This window comes from Sus scrofa, chromosome 1, assembly GCF_054392235.1.
Source record: "Sus scrofa isolate SSC_HxYL_T2T_F1_AM1 chromosome 1, Sscrofa_HxYL_maternal_Yorkshire_Landrace_v2.0, whole genome shotgun sequence".
Lineage (NCBI taxonomy): Eukaryota > Metazoa > Chordata > Mammalia > Artiodactyla > Suidae > Sus > Sus scrofa.
The window spans coordinates 121805461-121825766 of record NC_139383.1 but is presented as its reverse complement, the minus strand read 5'-3'; the positions used below and the strand labels follow the sequence as shown (position 1 = coordinate 121825766).

The following is a 20306-nucleotide window of genomic DNA, read 5'->3' as shown; positions in this document are numbered from 1 at the left end:
ACTAACACCTGGTTCTTGAAGTTTAGTAAAATTGATTAACCTCTACATGGATTAGGAGAAAGGTGTTAACCAGTATCAGGAATGAGAAATGTGGCATCAGTTCAAATTGTACAAGTAGTGAAAGGATAGTGTAACTTGATGCCAATACACTTACTGGCACAACTTAGACTAAATGAACAAAGGCATTAAAAGACATGACCTACTCAAGCTTACTCAAGAAATGGAGAAGCTGAAGAGCACTAAATCTATTCAAGAAAATGAATTTGTAATTAACCTTCCCATACACATAATAGCAATATCCAAGCCCAGGTGGCTTCACTGGTGACTTCTACCAGACATTTAAGAAAGAGATAATACCTTTAAACTTTTTTTAGAAATAGAAGAGGCAGCCATACTTGCAATTTCTGTAAGACCAGGTATTTCTACAAAATAAGACTAAAACATTACAAGCAAAAAAAAAAAAAAAAAAACCACAGTAACATCTCACATAATTACTTATACAAAAAAAATTTTTTTTTTTTTCTTTCTAGGGTTGCACCTGCAGCATATGGAAGTTCCCAGGCTAGGGGTCACATCGGAGCTACATCTACTGGCCACAACCATAGCCACAGAACGCAGGGTTTGAGCCTGGTCTGCAACCTACACTACAGCTCCTGACAATGCTGGATCCTTAACCCACTAAGTGGGGCCAGGGATTGACTGGCATCCTCATGGATACTAGTCGGATTCATTTCCTCTGTGCTATCACGGGAAATCCTATGCAAAAATTCTTAACAATTAACCACAACAAAAATAAATAGTATATAAAAAAGGATACTGCACTGTGACCAGATAAGTTTTGTTTAGGAATTCATGCGTGGCCTAACATTTGAATATTGATATATTTCACCATGTTGAAAGACCAAAGAAAAAGCACAATTGTCTCTACAGATGCAGAAAATGCGTTTGACAAAATCCAACATCTATTTCTGCTTAAATTCTCACCGTAGGAATCCTCAAGCTGATGAAGGAAACCTATTAAAAACTGTAGCTAAACTTATACTCAGTGGTGGATGATTAAACCTCCCAAGGTTAGGAATAATACAAGAGTATCTACTCTTAACTTTATTCAACATATATTGGAGAGAGATCTGCTACCTTTGCCATTTCAGAGAGGAGCCCTAATGCCTGAGCAGCATGGAGAATGAGCTGAATGATAGTTGGTTCAAAGGTGATGAAAGCCAGGCAGCCAGTAGCTGAGGTAGACCTTATCATAGATCTTAGCTGCAAGGGCAGAGAGGGGTGACCTGTTTGTTTATTTTCTCCAAAGAAGAAATGTAGTGTCTATAGACAACACTTAATTTTCTTCTTCTTTTTTTTTTTTGTCTTTTGTTGTTGTTGTTATTGTTGTTGTTGTTGCTATTTCTTGGGCCGCTCCCGCGGCATATGGAGGTTCCCAGGCTAGGGGTCCAATCGGAGCTGTAGCCACTGGCCTATGCCAGAGCCACAGCAACTCAGGATCCAAGCCGCGTCTGCAACCTACACCACAGCTCACGGCAACGCCGGATCGTTAACCCACTGAGCAAGGGCAGGGACCGAACCCGCAACCTCATGGTTCCTAGTCGGATTCGTTAACCACTGCGCCACGACGGGAACTCCGAAAACACTTAATTTTCATATGCAAAAAAAGGAAAAAACCAAATTTCTCAGTATCTTGGAGTTCCTGCTGTGGTGCAGTGGGTTAAGAATCTGATGCAGTGGCTCAATTTGCTGTGGAGGCATGGGTTCCATCCTCTTCCCAGCATAGTGGGTTAAAGGAGCTGGTGTTGCTGAAGCTGTGGAGTAGGTTGCAGCTGCGGCTCAGATTCAGTTCCTGGCCTGGGAACTTCCATGTGCTGTGGGTGCAGCCATAAAAAAATTACAAAAGAAATTCTTAGTGTCTCTAATGTCTATGGCTAGATTAATGTATCCCTGAAGAAGTACATGAACATTCATTCTACAGGCATTCCCAGAGGCTCTGCTGTATGATATATATATACATGTATGTATAGTAATGTATATAGCTATATGTATAAGAACAATATTGATATTAATAGTGGTTAGAATCAATAATGATACTTAACATTTACTGAACATTTATTGTATTCCATGCTTTGGAATTGTACTTAATAGTCACAAAAACCCTATATGAAATAAACAGTTTTTTATTTTCTTATTTTAGAGGTGTAGATACTGATGCTTATAGAAATGATGTAATTCCCTCAAGAGCTGAGCGTGGCAGAGCTAGGACCAGAGCACAATTTCATCGAAGATCAAAGGTGGTTCTTATAAATGCTACCCAGTGTGGCCTTCTAGCAGCCTATTAGCACCTTATCTGTGAGGGTCTCCAGCCCTCAGTTATGGGGACACCCGGGGGGGAGGGGGAGAAAAGTAGTGAGGTGCCCCAACATAGATGCTGGAGGCCTGCTGGGTAAAGAATGTGATGCCACCACTGAAATCCTCTGACCTAAGGGAAACTTGAAGGAACCCCCCTGATGCAATTGAAATGTCATGAGCTAGCTGAAGGTGGGGGTGGGAGGGTGCTGTGAGGATCAGAGGGGTTCAAGGCGCCAGGCCCTTATCAGTATGGCCTGGGTCCCTTACCCAACCTGCCCCTCCCACTATGGTCATTGTCCATTGTCCTTGCTCTTTCCTCTGGGCTCAGCTTTTTTTTAAAGTTTCCCCACAACCACACAGGTCTTGCATGCTGGTATCAGGAGCGCAGCACCGCCTCTCTGCTCTCCTTTTCTGCTTGGAGATGGTGATGTGATCACCCCTCTTCAATTGCCACCAGCCAGCTGTATTGCCTGTTGCTCACACCTCCGGGTCTCCTCCAGATGTCTTGAGCATCTTGGCCCTTGGATCTCGGGCTCACTCAGTACTCAGTCGCCATCGGCTATGGGGCATCCGCAGGGTTTGGATGAGTGACTCATCCAACCAGCATCTGGCCCCACTGTGTCTTCGTCCTCTCCATGGTAGCAGCCTGCTGGGACAAGACCCTTTGCAGAATCTGGAAGTACAGGCTCTGAAGCTCATTTCTCTGAAGGTGACCTTTTACCTTTTCCATATCTTGCTCCCTCCCCACCCCACAACCTGCTTTGCAGTAGCCTTTCAGCTTCAGCCCACACTGCTTCCTTATTCTCCCACTGCCTTCATTTGCAGTCTCTATTCAGCTTGAACCCTGTGCTCAGCCACTTCGATGCTCCCAGGAACTTCCTCCTTTCTTCTCAACCTTAATTCCTTTTTCAGGAAACTAGCCAATTTTCCAACGCAGGTCAACCTAGTTGCAGATTTCCTGTACCTGTGCACACAAACTGTTGACACAGTGCTGAAAACCAAAAACCACAACCAGAATCTTGTTGCTTGAGCTGATTACAAAGTTAGGTACCCAAGTACTCACGATCTGCTTCACCTTCTCTGTTGTTGCTTTTTTTTTTTTCCATGGTTGCACCTGTAGCATATGGAGGTTCCCAGGCCAGGGGTCAAATTGGAGCTTTAGCTGCCAGCCTATGTCACAGCCACAGCAACTCAGGATCTGAGCCCCAACTGTGACCTACACTGCTGGTTGCAGCAACTCCAGATCCTCAACTTGCTGCGTGAGGCCAGTGATCCTCACGAACACTAAGTTGGGCTCTTAGCCTGCTGAGCCATAACAGGAACTCCAGTTTCTATTGTATCTTATATCCCTCCCCCAACCTTTAACCCAAGCATCCTCATCCTTAAACACAAACTCTCTCTTTCTCTCTCTTCCTTTCCACAGCATGGTGCTTGGACCTCTATGCAGCATCTGCTTTATTCTGACTTTGTTTTTTTGACCATGCCCTTGACATGTGGAAGTTCCCAGGCCGGAGGTGGAACCTGTGCTGCAGTGGGTTCCCAGTCACCCAAGCTGCTGCAGTAACAACACTGGGTCCTTACCCACTAGGCCACCAGGGAACTCTTGTTCTGACTTTCATGTTAATAAGCTGCTTTTGGGGCTTCATAACTTGAATCTCCTATTGTATTTTACCTTCTTGAGAGTAGGGGTTTTTTTATTACAAACATTTAAATTTTTATTATAATAATACACATAAGCATAGAATTTGCTACCTTAACTATTTTTAAGTGTAGAATTCAGTGGCATTAAGTACATTCACTCTGCTGTGCAGCCTTCACTACTATCCATTTCTGTTATTGTTTATCTTGTAAAGCAGAAACAATGTGCCCATTAAACACCAACTCCCCCTTCTTCCCTCCCCAACCCTAGATCCTGGCAACCACCATTCTACTTTCTGTCTCTTTTAAGTATAACTACTCGAGGTGCCTCATAGAATTGGCACCCAGGCAGTACTATTCTTTTGTGACTTGCTTATTTCACTTAATATCATCAAGGAGAGCAAGAATTTTAAGTCAACTTTGTGTGTTTTATTTATACTAGATGATGGAAATAGCATTTATCCTTCTCCAAGGACCCATTGAGTGTAGCCCTGATGAAAACACTCAGGTCAGTGTGCCCTGCTGGAACTTGCTGAGGCTGGTCGTGAGACCTGCCCATTGTGTGAGAGCAGGTAAGCACAGGAATAATGACAGGAGGGTTTCATGTTTTAGTTGAAACAGTGATGAAGTGCCGATTTAATCTGGAATCTTTACAGGACAGGAATGCTATGAGGTGACTTGCTGACAGTTGCCAAATGGCTAGAGTTTCCATGCTGACTGCTTTTTATCGTCAATTGGAAGAAAGAATCATGAATCAGATGGCAGTAGTTGTTGTAAGTGCTGGCTTCACAAAGTTATTTAGACAACAGAATCTCTGTAATGGGATTAATTCACACCTGGCATATTTGGAAAAAATGAACCTCTAAATGCTTCAGGGAGGCAGGTGAGTGAGCTGGAGGAATGTTTAAAAAAAGGGGGGGGCATGTATTACCTTCAAATCAAGAAATGTGAATATCCTGGATCAGCAGATCTCTATTATGAGAATCAAATGAGAAAAATTAATTCTATGATTCAACAGATTTTTATTTGAGTTCCTCTTAAGGGCAGGGCACTACTTTAGGCACTGAGGACACAGCAGAAGCAAAACAGCATCCCTGCCCTTCTGCTCAGGGAAGTCCTGATGGAGAAGGGGACATTTGAGGAGAGGCTTAAATGAAAGGAGGGATCAAGCAAGAGAGTATGTGGGACAAGAATGTCCTAAGGAGGGAATCGCATGTGCAAAGGTCCTGAGGCAGGAGATGCTAGAACGTTTGAGAACTAGCAAGGAGGCTATGAGAGAGGAAAAGAATGAGGAAGAGGAAGAATGTTACTGCAGATACAGCTGGAGATGGGCCAGCTGTGCCTGTAGACCCAGCTAAGGGCAACATGTGTGGGAAAGCTCTTTAATAGTCCCAGTTGCTTCTAAAAGGATTGAGATAGAATTAACTTACTGAATTATTTAATAAGTCAATTTAAAATAGAATTGATCTATTCTGTGTATCTTAATTATCCACTGACATAAGACAGTGTCCCACAGCCCTTGTGTACTCATTTGATGAGACCATAGGTCAGTCATGAGACATATCCTTGCAAATTTCAGCAGGACATGGCAATCTCTAATTGTTATATAGAAAAAGTCATTTATTATATATATATATATATTTTTTTTTTTTTTTTTTTCCTTTTTAAGGCTGAACGTGTGGCACATGGACATTCCCAGCCTAGGGGTCGAATCAGAGCTACAGCTGCGGGCCTACACCCACAGCAACGCAGGATCCAAGCCTGTCTGTGACCCACACTACAGCTCATGGCAACACCAGGTCCCCAACCCACTGATTGAGGCCAGGGATCAAACCCATATCCTCATGGGTGCTAGTCAGATTCGTTTCTGCTGTACTGCACAGAAACTCCTTATTATGGATGTTAGGTGAACATACTCTCCCTGGGTTACTGTTTGTCACTTGACATTGCTTGTAGTGTCTTGTGTCATGCTGAAATATTTAACTATTGTACTCTTAAGTAGCGGGGTCTTAACATTTTTTTTACAGCATCTGCGTTGCTTGTCTTGCTTTAAAAAAAATCACCTTTGTCTTTAAGCAATAAAATGTTATTCTGTTTTTCTAATAGTTTTCTACTAAAGCTAAGTTTTAATCAATTTGAATTTATTTTGTATATGGAATGAGGTGCGGATCTAACTTTATGCCTTCCGAATAGATAGCTAATTATCTGAGAGCTATTTATTTTATTTTTTCATCTTTTTGCCTTTTGTCTTTTTAGGACCCCACCTGCAGCATATGGAGGTTCCCAGGCTAGGGTCTAATTGGAGCTGTAGCTGCCCCCTATGCCACAGCCACAGCAACATGGGATCCAAGCCTTATCTGCGACTGACATCATAGCTCACTGCAACGCTGGATCCTTAACCCACTGAGCGAGGCCAAGGGTCGAACCTGTGTCCTCATGGATACTACTCAGATTTGTTTCTGCTGAGCCATGACAGCAACTCCCCAGAGCTGTTTATTAAATAAGTGTCTCACTGGATATATTGACCTGTGTTAGAAGAGAAAAATAGTGAAAATGTGGTTTTCTCAAGGTCAAACTAGCTGCACACTAATAAAGTAGTCCAAAAATACTTGGAAGGCTAGCTAAATGCAAAGCTCTGACTGGGACAAATAGGGATAAGGTGTGCTTCCCTTTGCACATGGAAGTGGCCCTTCCTCCTCACCTCCTTTTCTGATCTAGGTAATTTACTTGAGAAAGCTAGGCCTCTATTTTCTTGTCTGTAAAATGGCAGTAACAACAATGCAACATTCATAGGATTGCTATGCATCCAAATGAGTAAAACACTTAGCTATGTCCAGTCCATAAAAGCACTAAACCAAGCATTAGGGCGCTATCATTTGCATCAGGTTTTATTAGCAACACTGTAATTCCATCCATAGTCCCTCCAGATTCTCAAATTTTGAGAGCACTCAGCACTCAATAGTGATTGGATGAAGGACCAAATGAATGGTGGTTTCTCTGGAACCATGATTTACCTACTGCTCCTTCTCCAGCCTCAGACCTTTCTTCAAAGGAAAAGGAAAGACTTAGATTTCAGAATAGCATCTGATCAATAAGAACAAACATCTGCAAAGTATTCCTCCCTCCCTCCCTCCCTCTGTCCCTTGTTCTCTCCTTTCCTTCTTTCCTCCCTCTTTTTTTTTTCTTTTGTCTTCCTTCCTTCCTTTTTTTTTTTTTTTTCCTCTTTTTCCAGCCACACCCTTGGCATACAGAAGCTCCTGGGCCACACCCACGCCGTAGCTGCGGCATTTCTGGACCCTTTAATCCATTGAGCTGGGATCAAACTAGCACCTCTATAGCAACCTGAGCTGCTGCAGTTGGGTTCCTAACCCAGTGCACCACAGCAGGAATTCCGACAGAGCATTTCTTTGTGTCCAGGTACTGATTATGCTACTCTTAGGGCTTTACATATATTCATTTTTTATTGTAATTCTATGAAGTAAAACCCATTCTTGGTAAGGAAACCAAGGTGCAGAGAGGTTGAATAACACTTCCAAGTATATCATACTGTTAAGAAATAGAAAGATTGGGATTTGAACCCAGGCATCCTGCTCCTGCATTGGTGCCTGTAGTACTGTACTGGGCAAGCAGGGTGAGCACTGCATTGGCCCCTATGTGGCCTGGGCTCTGAACCACGTACAGTTGCTGCATCAGAAGTGGAGGCTCCTTCCTCACTGGATTTAGTTACTCCTAATACCAGCCCTTGAGAGAGAGTGGAATGGCTTCTTAGTGGTCCAGTGCCTTATCCTCAGCTTCATAGGGTAAAGCACTGGAAATTCACATATGGCAAGAAATGTCAGTCTCCTTCACTTGAGGATGTAAAGGTCACTTCTGGGTGGAAACATTTCCCTTATCACCATCTTTACATCTTCTTTTGACAGAAGTAAACATTATTTCAGATCCCTGAAACGGTACGACTAAGTCAAGTTCTGCTCGATTTATAGATTAAGAAGCCAAAGCATGAATGAACTGCTCCCCAGCAATTGATGAAATCCTATGACATTTTAGCCTGGGGACATTGCATTGGAAGGGCTTGATTGAAATGGATTTGCAGGAAGGCTAAGATATGGGGAGGAAGGGCAGCCCAGCCTGTCCAAGACCCAGTGCTGGGAGCATTATTAGGCTGAATGCTAATAATGGTGCTATGTATTTTTCGAGGACTAGGGGGTGGGGATAGGGAAGAATTCCTGCATCCTTGTGGAAGGTGACCTCTGGGTGTTTTATAATTGATGATTTGACCCGGAGATACCTGTCGGTCTCTTTTCTCTTTGGACGTCAGAGGACATTAAACCTATGAACTTATTTGCTCAAGCTGTGAATTGCGACACCTCAGTTTGTCCAAAACTCTCAGCCAGGCCAAGCCCATGGGAGCTTAAACAAATATTATCTAAGAAGCCTAAGACAACAGAAAAAAAATAAATCATTATCCTTGGATGATCAAACTTAGCATTTTCTGCTGGTTGATTTTTTTTTTTTAATTGCTTTAACACATGCAGTTCAAGACCAGCCAGTCAAAGAAATTATACTATTCAGAGGACAAGGCCCTCTACCCCTACCCCTCTTAGCTATAAGGCCCTGCACTCCGCCTACTGTGCAAACAAGCAGTTGGCAAATACTTGCTGCCCAGGAAGGGCTCTGTGAATGAAGAAGTGGGCTACTGGATGTCTTTGGGCTGGAATCTCATGGTGCCATCCAAATAATGGTAACAAAGAGGTCTTCATGGCATGAGTAATTGCCTAGCATACTGAGTGAAAAGGGCAGACTCCATAACTATATTCATAGAATGACTTCTTATATGTTAAAAAAGACTGGAAGTAGGCCAATATGATTTTGTGTTAGGAGAAGATGGGTAAAATTTTGCCCTGAAATTTTGTCCAAATTGTTAAAATATGCCCCTCTCTCTTCTATCTGCATTTAGATATAGTACCATACAGACTATAGTTCTTGGACATTGAGACTATCCCTAACCCTCATTTTAAAAGTTAAGAACATCATTCAAACCAGAGTTCCTGTTGTGGCTCAACTGATTGAAAACACCACTAGCATCCATGAGGATGTGGGTTTGATTCCAGGCCGTGTTCAGTGGGTTAATGATCCCACATTGCCGCAAGCTGCAACGTAGATTGCAGATGGGCCTCGGATCTCATATTGCTGTGGCTGTGGTGTAGACCCCAGCTGCAACTCCAATTTGACCCCTAGTCTGGGAACTCCCATATGCTGCAGGTGCGGCCCTAAAAAGAAAAACAAAAAACAAAAAAAGCCACACATACAACATCAAAATCAATGTAGTAGTCTCCATGATCTTTAATTTGTCACTTTTTTTCTCTTTTTATTTAATAAAATAAAAAATGAATAAATGACTCCTTTTTTTTTTTTTCTAAAGAGTTTTTGGTGCACAACTTGTAAATGAAATTTTAAAGGCTATGCTGCTAAAACTCAAGCCATTCCTTGTCCCACTCAGTAGACAAGCCCTTTTGATCTCAAGAGTAGAATATTTATTTCAAATACTGTGGAGTTCACTGCCTCCACAAACCCACTTGACGTTAAGTCCTGTCTTGAATCTTGCTGTATAGCACAGGCAACTATATCTAATCTCGTGATAGAACATGAGGGAAGATAATATGAGAAAAAGAGTATGTGTGTGTGTATACACACAACACACCGGATCACTTGGCTATACAGCAGAAACTGGCACAACATTGTAAATCTACTATAATAAAAGTTTTTTTAAAAAGTCCTCTCTCGAGGGAGTTCCCATCATGGCTAAGTGATTAACGAACCCAACTAGCATCCATGAGGATGCAGGTTTGATCCCTGGCCTCACTCAGTGGGTTAAGGATCTGGTGTTGCCATGAGCTGTGGTGTAGGTCACAGATGCTGTCAGATCCTGTGTGGCTGTGGCTGTGGCATAGGCCAGCAGCTACAGCTCCAATTCGATCCCTAGCCTGGGAACCTCCATGTGCCATGGGTACAGCCCTAAAAGACAAAAACAAACAAAAAGTCCTCTCTCGAAAGAGAAAATAATCTATTAAACACGATTACTTAAGTACTAAATAGTATTCCACTTGATATGAAAAGGAACCTTTCAAAGCTACTTGCTTGAGAAAAAGCAAAAGGAACCTTTAAAAAAGCTGTGTGACAAAAAGGAACCTTTCAAAGCTACTTGCTTGAGAAAAAGCAAAAGGAACCTTTAAAAAAGCTGTGTGACAAAAAGGAACCTTTCAAAGCTACTTGCTTGAGAAAAAGCAAAAGGAACCTTTAAAAAAGGCTGTGTGATAAAAAGGAACCTTTCAAAGCCACCTGCTGAACCTTGGGCAGACTACATCTAGCAGCTGTGTAAAATGCTCTGTTTCCCACCTTCAAACCCCAAGTAAAATAGGAACAACCAAATGGTGAGTCCCTTGATTTTTCTACTGAACCCACCCAAGTTAACAGGGTCAAGCTGACCCTCTTCATCGTCCGTCCTGTCATGACGTAGGAGCCTCTCAGGTCTCTGTCATAGTAACACAAAAACAAAACCTCTCCTCATGCTGCTTCTACTTTACAACCCAAGATTTTCTGCAGAGCTGTCTGCACACACACTATTTCTCTGCCTTGCTTGGACCTCTTAGACCGCTCCCAGCTAATCCAATGGTTTCCCCCCTTCCTGAGATCTCCCATACACCGTTCAGACTTTTTCTTGGTGACTTTTCTAACAGCATTTGCCAGTATTGACTTTCTGCCCGCTTCTTGAAATGCCCACAGATGTGGACCATCTTCTGTGCAGCTTTACTCACAGTGAGAGGCATTGCCTTCCATCCAGATACCTGAGATAGAAATTTGGCAGTTATTCTTGACTCTTCCCCCTTCTCACACCTAGTCAACCACAAAGTCCTATCAATTCTGCCTCCTAACCATCTCCAGAATCTGTTGTCTGTTTTCCCCCACCTTCAGGAGAGGACATGCAGTGGTTTAGAACAGGTCAAGTGGATTCTGGCTCTCTCCTCATTGCTCTATGGCCCTGGGGAAATCATTCTGCTTTTTTTTCTGCCTTAAAAATTAAGTAGAAATACTAGGAATAGCACCTTCCTTGTGGGCTCAGAGGTAAGTGATCTGTTTCTGTAACGTGCGTGACACCGCTCCCAGCTCTGTGAGTGTGTTAGGCAAGTTCTGACGGTGTTGCTCTCCCAGGTGGTTTTATTTCACTGGGAGCTGGTCTAAGATGCTCCTACCCGGTCCCTCTGCTTCTAGTCTTACCTTGGGCTACAACTCATCCTGCCAACAGGTTGAGTTGTACAGCTTATACTGTGTTACTCTCCCCTACCTGTACTCCTCGGGGGGGAGGGGGAGGAAAGTAAGATTCTTACCTAACTGAAAAGGTTTTTTTATGAACAAGCCCCTTACATTCTAACCTCATCTGTTGCTGTTGTCCAGATTTGAGATCTGCAGCCTCCTGTAACCTGTCCTATTGGAACCTTCCCTCTCTCTTTCTCCCCCAGCCCCTTTTGCTTTTTAGGGCTTCACCTGCAGCATGTGGAGGTTCCCAGGCTAGGGGTTGAATTGGAGCTGTAGCCACTGGCCTACACTACAGTCACAGCAACGCCAGATCCGAGCCACATCTTCGACCTACACCACAGCTCATGGCAACACCGGATCCTTAACCCACTGAGCAAGGCCAGGGATCGAACCTGTGTCTTCATGGATGCTAGTCAGATTTGTTTTCACTGAGCCATGACGGGAACTCCAGAACCTTCCCTCTCTTTGCTCATCTGCAAAGCTTTCTACGTGCTGTCCCTCTGTCTAGAAAATCCTTTCCCTTTCTACCTTTCCATGGTCAATGCTAGGTTTCCAGTGGCCCAGATGATAAGGTCATTTCCCCTGGAAAGTCTCTCCAGACCTCCCTGTTCTCCTAAGAAAAAGCCAGCTGGCCTGTGCAGCTCATTCGGGGGAGCCAGGTCCCTTGTCCATCTGGGAAGGGCACCTTCTTACCCCAAGTCCATGTTGCACCTGAAAGGATGAGAACAGAGCAGGTATGTCCTGGACAGCTACTTTAAAGATGATTTTAACCACCTTGCTATTTTTTGTTTTTTTTGTTTTTTTTCTTGTAGAACTTCTCAAGAGGGCCAGATTATTTCTCTGCAGTTAACTGGACATTCCTTGGGGGACCACTGTTTGATGAGAGGCTATTTGGGTTTCCCTCCCAGACAGACACACAATATCCCAGCTCATTCCTTGGTCTTATGCTGCTGCAAAGGCCCCATTTACCAGCTGGCTTGGGATGGTCAACTCTGGGGCTAAGGCTCAAAGAGCCTGGGACTGTCTCTCTCTTCTTTGAGTTTCTTCAGCCCAACTCAACTTGGCCTCAGGGTTGTCCTAGTCTAGCCCTTTCAGGTACAGAGGTGGATCTGCTCACCTTAGGCAGAATCCCTTTTCCATCCTAGAGATAGAGTTGGTGTGTATTGAATCAGTTGATGGCGGCCAGGCAGGGGAAACTCAGCATAGCCAAATGTGGCTATCATGTCTGAGAGCTGTAATGGGGCCAGTGCCACACTATTTCAGGGTATACGAGAACCACGGGGCTTGAAGGTGATGCTCAGCCCCTGACCTGGGGGTGTGTGGGGTGCCAGGGTTGGGCATTGGAGGTAGCATGGCAACATCCATGAATCTCTGCTTGTTCTGAAGGCAGCATTCCCAGCTCAGAGCAGGCACATTGATTAGAGTCACTGTAGAAAACAGGACCAGAGCATGGATCTGCTGATGCAGAAAAGAGTGAGAAAATAGGCATCTCCTGGCCTGGCCCTTTCCTCCTGGGGCTTGGCCAGTACCCATTGGGGTTTGGGCTGACACCTTCAAGCACTGTGAATAGCTCTCAGATGTTTCCAAGGTAGGAGAAGCAGCCAGAGTCAGGGCCCAGCCCTGCCACCTGCCCATCCCACTGCCACCCCCATCCTCAATTGAGTAGCTAAATGAGCTAAAAATTAAACATGTCATTGCTTTGCAGAATAGCATCCACATTTATTATATTACCATGTAGTGCTTAGAGTTTAACTTTCCAAGTGTGGCTACAAGTTATTTGGTTTATCAAAAAATAACTGTTTGGTTATTGATAATGTTGCTTGGTATGCCCTTATCTTAATCAGAAGAGGAGAGGGCAAAGAGGTTTTTGTTGTTGTTGTTGCTTTTTCCCACCTTCCATCTGGGAGCAGCTCTTGGTGCTTGGTATTACTCAATCCTGCTTTATGGAGCTGAACAATTACATAAAGTCTTTGCAGATCCAGGGACATGTAGAGATCTTTTTTTAAAAAAAAAATTGAGATATAATTGACATAGAGTTTCAGGTATACAATATTGATTCAATATATGTAATATTGTAAAATAACCACCACAGTAATCTAGCTGATATCTGTTGTCACAGTTATAATATTTTTTGTCCTATGATAAGAATTTATAAGATTAATTCTCTTTGCAATTTGCTAATGTACAATTCAGTACAAGTCACTATGTTGTACATTGCATCCCCAGGCCTTATTTATTTTATAACTGGAAGTTTGTACCTTTTGATCCCCTTCACCCATTTTGCCCATCGCCCACTGGCCCTGCTTCTGACAACCACCAATCTGTCTGCTGAGTTTGGTCTTTCTTTTCTTTTCTTTTCTTTTCTTTTCTTTTTTGTCTTTTTGCTATTTCTTGGGCTGCTCCCGTGGCATATGGAGGTTCCCAGGCTAGGGGTTGAATCGGAGCTGTAGCCACCGGCTTACGCCAGAGCCACAGCAACTCGGGATCTGAGCCGCGTCTGCAACCTACACCACAGCTCACAGCAACGCCGGATCGTTAACCCACTGAGCAAGGGCAGGGACCAAACCCGCAACCTCATGGTTCCTAGTCAGATTCATTAACCACTGCGCCACGACGGGAACTCCTGGTCTTTCTTTTAGTTTTAGATTTCACAGGTGAGATCATACAGTATTTGTCTTTGTTTTATTTCATTTAGCATAAATGCCTTCAAGCTCGATCCATCTTGTCATAAATGCAATATTTTCTTTTTTTATGGCTGAATAATATTCCGTCATGTATGTATGTTTGCATTTGTATGCGTACACTCACATACATACGTAATATACATTGTCTTTATCCATTCATCCACCACTCGACATTTAGGTTGTTGGCATTTCTTGGCTCTTATAAATAATCAGTAAAATGAGATTCCACATATCTTCTGAAGTTAGTGTTTTAATTTCCTTAGGAGGACTACCCAGAAGTGGATTTGCTAGGTCATATGGTAGTTCTATTTTTAATATTTTGGGGAACTTCCGGACTTTTCTGTAGTGGCTGCACCAATCTGCCTTCCCACCAACAAATGCACAAGGATTCTCTTTTCTTCATGTCCTCGCCAATACTCATTTGTATACTTTTTGGTAAGTCATTCTCACAGGTGTGAGCTGATATCTTCCTGTTGTTTTGGTCTGCTTTTCTCTGATAATCAGCAGCGTTGTTATACTTGTTAGCCATATTTATTTCTTCTTCAGAAAAATGCTATTCAGATCTTCTGCCTGTTTTTATTTCCTTCCCTTTTTGGCCCGCCTGCAGCACATGGATTTCCTGGCCAAGCCATAGTTGCAACCTCAGGCCAGGGATTGAATCTGCATCCTAGTGCTCCAGAGATGCTGCCAATCTCATTGCGCCATAGCACCAACTCCTCTTCTGCCTGTTTTAATCAGACTTTTTTTTTTTTACTATTGAGTTGTGTGAATTCTTTATATGTATAATAATGGGTATTAACCCTCTATCAGATGTAAAATTTGGAAATATTTTTCCCCATTCTGTAGGTTGCCTTTTCATTTTCTTGATAGTTTCCCTTGATGTGCAGAAGGTTTTTAGTCTGATGTAGGCACATTTTAAAATTTTTGTTCTTGTTGCCTTTGCTTTTGGTGTCAAATCCAAAAAACCATTGCCAAGATCAGTGTCAAGGATGCTTACCCTCACTGTCCTTCTAGGAGTTTTACAGTTTCAGAGTTTATGGTCAATTCTTTAACCCATTTGAGTTGATTTTGTGTATGAGGCGAGACAGTGGTCCAGTTTCATTCTTTTGCATGTGGATGTCTAGTTTTCTCAGCACCATTTATTGATGAGACATACTTTTCCCATTGTATATTCTTGCCTCCTTTGTCATAAATTAATTGACCATATATGTGTGGGTTTATTACTGGACTCTACTCTGATGCAGTGATCTATGTATCTATTTTTATGTCAATATCATACTCTCTTGATTACTATAGCTTTATGATATAGTTAGAAATTGGGAATTGTGATGGCTCCAGCTTTCCTCTTCTTCCTTAAGATTGCTTTGGCTCTTCAGGGCCTTTTGTTAACAAAAGTGACGTCCAGATGCTCGCTGCTCTAAAGCCAATAAAAAGGTGAAAGTTGGTGGAATGGAAAGTTTGCTTTATTTCAGATGCCCTCAATAGGGGAGTGGGTGGAGAGGGCATACCCCTGTCCAAAGACCAACTCACGCCACTGTCAATCAGTGTGCCGGAGCCCTTTATAGGCGGAGGGAGGGGACTACATCTAGAAACAGCACAGTCAGCTCCAACAGTTATCTTGAAATTGATCATATGGTGGTCTGATTACTGTAATTTTGATTATTTTAAGTACAGTTAATCTTTAGTTCCAGGGTCAGTTTGTTCCCATTTTCTTGAGGCTAAATCTCAGAATGGTGGCAGTTTATTTCATGGCTACAGTCTGATCAACAAGTAGTTAACTTCTTCCACCTTATAGGAGTTTCACTATCTATAAGACAGCTCATAGGATATGGCTCAGAATCTTTTATCTATAACCCTCAAGAAGGAAGTAAAAGTCCTGACTTTGCTTAATAATTAAATTATTACTTGGTCTCATTTGACTGTTTTCATTTGCTCCTGTATTTTCTCACTTCTCTGATTAAACTTATTCTTCAACTAAAGTTTTTCTATAGACAAAAAGCAGGTTTGGAGTTCTGTTGTGGCTCAGTGGGTTAAGGACCTGATGTTGTCTCTGTGAGGATGCAGGTTCAATCCCCAGCCTCACTCATTGGCTTAAGGATCTGTATTTCTTTGGCTGTGGTGTAGGCTGCAGCTGCAGCTGTGATTTGATCTGTGGCCCAGGAACTTACATATACCACCGGCATTGCCATAAAAAGAAGAAAAGAAAAAAAAAAAAGAGCAGGTGGAGGACATGGTGTAGGGGAAGGACCGTAAGGTCCTGCTCTGTTTTAATTCCATACAACTTTTAGGATTATTGGTTCTCTTACTATGAAAAATGCCGTTGGAATTTTGATAGGGATAGCATTGACTCTGAAATTGCTTTGGGGAGTATAGACATTTCAATAATATTAATTCTCCTAATCCATGAGCATGGAATATCTTTGCATTTGTGTCTTCAATTTCTTTCATCAATCTTAGAGTTTTCAGTGTATAAGTCTTTCGCTTCCTTGGTTAAATTTATTCCTAGATATTTTACTCCTTTTGATGTGATTGTAAGTGGGGTTTTAAAAAAATTTCTCTTTCTGATAGTTCATTATTGGTGTATAGAATTGCAACTGGTCTTTGTTAATTTTGTATCTGTAACTTTGCCTTTTCTTTTTGGTTTAGTATCTTCTGCTTCTTTTTCTTGCCTACTGCTCTTTCTGGGACTACCGATACCATGTCAAATAAGTGGAGAGAGTTGCCAACCTTGTCTTGTTCCTGATCTTAGAAGAAACACATTCAGCTTTTCCCTGTTGAGTATGATGTTAGCTGTTGGCTTGTCATATATGGCCTTTATTATGTTGAGGTACATTCCTTCTATATACAATTTGTTGAGAGCCTTCTTTTTTAAATCATGAATGAATGTTGAATTTTGTCAAATGCCTTTTCTGCCTCTGTTGAGGTGGCCAGGTGATTTTTATCCTTCATTTTGTTACTGTGGTGTATCACACTGATTTCTTTGTGAATGTTGAACCGTCCTTGCATCCTTGGAATAAATCCTGTTTGTTTATGGTGTATGATCCTTTTAAGTATTGTTGAATTTGATTTGTTAATTTGTTGTTGACAGTTTTGCATCTGTGTTAATCAGGGATATCGGCCTATAGTTTACTTTTCTTTTTTTTTTGTCTTTTTTTTTTTGTCTTTTTAGCTATTTCTTTGGGCCGCTCCCACGGCATATGGAGGTTCCCAGGCTAGGGGTCCAATCGGACCTGTAGCCACTGGCCTACGCCAGAGCCACAGCAACACGGGATCCGAGCCGTGTCTGCAACCTACACCACAGCTCACGGCAACGCCAGATCCTTAACCCACTGAACAAGGTCAGGGATTGAACCTGCAACCTCATGGTTCCTAGTCGGATTCATTAACCATTGTGCCACGATGGGAACTCCTAGTTTACTTTTCTTACAGTGATCTCGTTAGATTTTGGTACCAGGGTAATGCTGGCCTTGTAAAATGACTTTGGAAATGTTGCTTCCTTATCTATTTTTGGAAGAGTTTGGGAGAGATTGGTGTTAATTATTCTTTGAATGTTTGGTAGAACTCACAAATGAAGCCATGTGGTCCTGGACTTTTGTTAGTTGGGAGCTTTTGGATTATTGTTTCAGTCTCCTTGCTGATAATTGGTCTGTTCAGTTTTCTATTTCTTGATGATTCAGTTTCGGTAGGTTGTATGATTTTAAACATTTATCTGTTTATTTTAAGTTGTCCAATTTGTTGGTCTATAACTGTTCATAGTAGTCTGTTATGATCCTTTATATTTCTGTGGTGTCGATTGTGACATCTCCTCTCAGAGTAATCTTTTTTGTAACTTTCAAGTGCTGTGGGCAAATTATTTCATCTTGGGTATGGATATAAAAAATTTAACAGAAGATCTAGAGAAAGAGTCATATGAAATGTTCACTTACTTGCCATTGCTCTGGAGGGCACTCCTAACTTGGGCAGATTTTACGTCATGGGAAAAGCAAGGGCAGCAGAGCCAGAAATCCCAGGATAGATTACAGGCACCAACCCTGAAAGGAGAATATCTGAGTTGGGCAAAACATATGTAACCCAGTTGTCTCAGACTTCTCCAGCTGGTAGGGGTCACCTTCCCTTTTTACCCAAATAATACAGTTCTCACCTCTATAATGGAGATAGATTTTTCCCCTGGGTTCTCCTTCACAAGTTTTTCAGAGACTGCCTAGATGATGTGAACTTGTCTTGCTATCTATCCCAAGGTTGCACTTGTGTCAGCCACGGCAGGGGGAAAGTGCAAGCTTCCATGCCCTCTTCAAGTGCATCATTTTCCTCAAATGTGTTCATCAACTGAGAAGCTCTCCAATGCTATCCTTCTGGGATTTTATGGAGGCTTCATTACATAGGTGTCCCTTGGCAATTGATTCAACCTCCACCCTCTCTCCTTTCCCCAAGTTTCAACTCCATAATCATATAGTTGGTATTCCTGTACCTAGCTCCCAGCTTTCCAAAAGTGACTTCATTAATGTAGCAAAAGACACATTTTTTTTGCTCTCATAACTTAGAAAGTTGTAAGGATTTTAGGAGCCCAGTACCAGAAAGGGGAATGAAGACCAAATGTATATTCCTTATTATAAATCACAATATCATGTCCAGGAAGGAGGAAGTCCTCTCCTCCCATTCTCAGCATCTCATAGATATGTGGCTCCTTCCTCAATGATGACACCCCTTCAGATTCAAGCCACCTATTCTTGTGCAGGGTCTGGCTGCTTCCTTTGCAACACTAAAATAGCCATGAAATATTCCAAAATAAAAGATAAAATTTACCATCAAAGTTGAATTTTGCCTTTCCTTTAAACATAAAAATTCTGACTTTTTTTTCCAAATAAATTTTATTGGAGCATAGTTGACTTACAAAGTTGTGTTAGTTCCAGGTCTGCAGTAAAGCAAAACAGTTACATACTTATCCATTCCTTTTCAGATTCTTTTCCCATATAGGTTATTACACAGTATAGAGGAAGTTACCTTATGTAGTAGGTCCCTGTTACCTATATATTTTATTTGTCTTTTTTATTTTTGTCTTTTTAGGGCCGCACCTGAACTATATATTTTATATGTAGTAGTGTACATATCCCAGTCCCCTAATTTATCCCTCCCCCAGCCATGTTTCCCCTTCCGTAACCACAAATTTGGTTTCAAAAAATTTCAATCAGAGTTGCTGTCATGGCACAGTGGAAATAAATCTGACTAGGAGCCATGAGGTTGAGGGTTTAATCCCTGGCCTCGCTCGGTGGATTAAGGATCCAGTATTGCCACAAGCTGTGGTGTAGGATGCGGATGTGTCTTGGATCTGGCATTGCTGTGGCTGTGGTATGGGCCAGCAGGTGTAGCTCCAATTGGACCCCTGGCCTGGGAACCTCCATATGCCATGGGTGTGGCCCTTAAAAAAATTTCAGTTTGGAGTTCCCGTTGTGGCGCAGTGGTTAATGAATCCGACTAGGAACCATGAGGTTGCGGGTTCGGTCCCTGCCCTTACTCAGTGGGTTAACGATCCGGCGTTGCCGTAAGCTGTGGTGTAGGTTGCAGACCGGCTCGGATCCCATGTTGCTGTGGCTCTGGCGTAGGCAGGTGGCTACAGCTCCAATTCAACCCCTAGCCTGGGAACCTCCATATGCCGTGGGAGCGGCCCAAAGAAATAGCAAAAAAAAAAAAAAAAAAAAAAAAAAAAAAGACAAAAAAAATGCTATAAAAAAATTTCAGTTTGTTTCTGTTTTGTAAGTTCTTTTGTATCATCTTTTATTAAGTTTCCACATATAAGTGGTACTGTATGTTATTTGTCTTTGACTTACCTCACTTAGTATGATAATTACTAGGTCCATCCATGTAGCTGCAAATGGCATTATTTCATTCTTTTTTTACGTCTGAGTAATATTCCATTGTGTATATGCACCTAAACATCTTTAAGATGTTTATAAGCATGTATATACGTATATAAATGTGTTTATATGTATGTATACATATTCTTTATCCAGTCCTCTGCTAATGGACATTTAGCCATGTCTTGGCTATTGTAAATAGTGCTGTGATGAACATCAGGGTGCCTGTATCTTTTTGAATATTTGGTTTTCTCCAGATATATGCCCAGGAGTGGGATTGCTGGATTATGTGGTAGTTAATTCTATATTTATTTTTTTAATGTCCTCCATAGTAGTTGCACCAGCTCATATTCCCAACAACAGTGTAGGAGACTTCCCTTTTCTCCACACCCTCTCCAGCGTCTATTGTTTGTAGATTTTTTCATGATGGCCATTCTGAGTGGTGTGAGGTGGTACCTCATTG

At 42.2% G+C, this 20306-nt stretch overlaps 1 protein-coding gene across 42 annotated transcripts in view; it reads left to right on the top strand.

The window, feature by feature from the left end:
• GCNT3 (glucosaminyl (N-acetyl) transferase 3, mucin type) overlaps positions 1–20306 on the top strand; it is a 115618-nt gene that overhangs the window by 41260 nt on the left and 54052 nt on the right. For 17 of the 42 annotated variants that reach the window (XR_014810572.1, XM_084968699.1, XM_084968592.1 and 14 more), the window contains 4 exons: positions 2201–2297; positions 2716–3064; positions 4436–4565; positions 4650–4876. The exons of 8 other annotated variants lie outside the window; for them this stretch is intronic. The gene's annotated coding sequence lies outside the window, so the exon portion shown is untranslated. Of the gene's footprint in view, positions 1–2200; positions 2298–2683; positions 3065–4435; positions 4566–4649; positions 4877–14312; positions 14427–20306 lie in introns of those variants that run through there. 17 more of the 42 variants (XM_084968650.1, XM_084968730.1, XM_084968638.1 and 14 more) reach the window with 8 other exon arrangements.